A 1,283-nucleotide genomic window follows, 5' to 3' on the forward strand; every position below is an offset into this window, starting at 1 on the left:
CAGGACGCGTGTGGGACAGAAAGTGGGACAGGAATCGGGGGTCCAGGGCGCGTGTGGGACAGAAAGTGGGGGTCCAGAGCGCGTGTGGGACAGAAATCAGGGGTCCAGGGCACGTGTGGGGCAAGAGTCGGGGGTCCTGACCCCAGGGCGCCCGGGTGGAAAACGGAAGAGGGTACCGGGTCTAGCGGGGGAAACGCCAGGCAGGTGTTCTGACCACGAGCACGACCCCTCAAAACTGCTGGAGGTGCCGGGGATTGAACCCGGGACCTCGTACATGCTAAGCACGCGCTCTACCACTGAGCTACACCCCCGACTGTGAGCGCGCCACTTTGGATTCCTGTCGTGATTTATAATCATTACTTCCTGGTCTCCTAAAGATTTGGTAACCTGCAGGGAGCGCGCGGTGCGAGCTGCCTCGTCTGCGAAACAGGCTGAGAAGCGGTTTCAAAACACAAAACAAACCAAAAAAACCTCAAAAGCACAAAATGAGATTCCAAACGAAGAAGGAAGCTGAAAAGACACGGTCAGTCTTCTCTCGCTCTTCCCAGCTTCATTTCCAGTGCTCTGCGCTCCTTCCCCCAACCCCGCCCCCAGAGGCCGCAGCAGGTGCGGCGCAGCGGGGGGCGGGGGCGCGGGGTGGGGGACAGCCCGGGGAGGGGAGGGAGGCGCGCGCGCAGCGGGGGCGTGTGGCGAGGGAGCCCAGGGGGCGCGTAGCGCCTCCCGCCTCCGGGGGTCCGAGGCCCTCAAATCCTCCCCATTTCCGGGAGCCAGAAGCCTCCGCTGAAGGCTGGGCGGTTGTGGCAGGGACCGTCCCCGCGGGGTCACCCTGTCCTGGATGGACCCCGAGGACAAGCTGGGAACCTGGGTGGCAGGTACCCCTGCCCTGGGGCCAGCGGAGGGCGGCAGGGGTGCTGCTGGGGGGGGGGGGGTTGAGCTGGCCCAGCAGCCCTGACTTCCTCCTCCCCACTACCCCCCCTCCACGAGCAGCCCCCCCAGCTGTGAGGAATTCGGGGTTCCTCGGATGGTTTGGGGGACCGCTCCTCACGCTGTAGAGTTGGCCGGGTCCGGCCCCACCCCCAGTCGCCGATTTCCCTGGAGTCTTTCTCTGCCTCTGAAACAATTTCAAACTTACTGAAAAGTTGAAAAAAATAAAAATAGTACAAAATTGCCCCTATTCCCTTGACCCGGATTTGGCTATTGCTAATATTTTACTCCATTTGCTTTGTGGTTTGACCGCTCTTTCTCTCATTAGGGAGTATCTCATGTTCAGTTACCCTTAAACC

General features: G+C 61.1%; 1 non-coding gene across 1 annotated transcript; it reads right to left on the reverse strand.

The window, feature by feature from the left end:
* Positions 1 to 239: 239 nt before the first annotated feature.
* Positions 240 to 311, reverse strand: TRNAA-AGC (transfer RNA alanine (anticodon AGC)). The gene has a single exon. It is a non-coding gene; the product is annotated as a tRNA-Ala (tRNA).
* Positions 312 to 1,283: the final 972 nt, after the last annotated feature.

Source organism: Puma concolor, chromosome B2 (assembly GCF_028749965.1).
Source record: "Puma concolor isolate L17-30 chromosome B2, mPumCon1.1.hap2, whole genome shotgun sequence".
Taxonomy (NCBI): domain Eukaryota; kingdom Metazoa; phylum Chordata; class Mammalia; order Carnivora; family Felidae; genus Puma; species Puma concolor.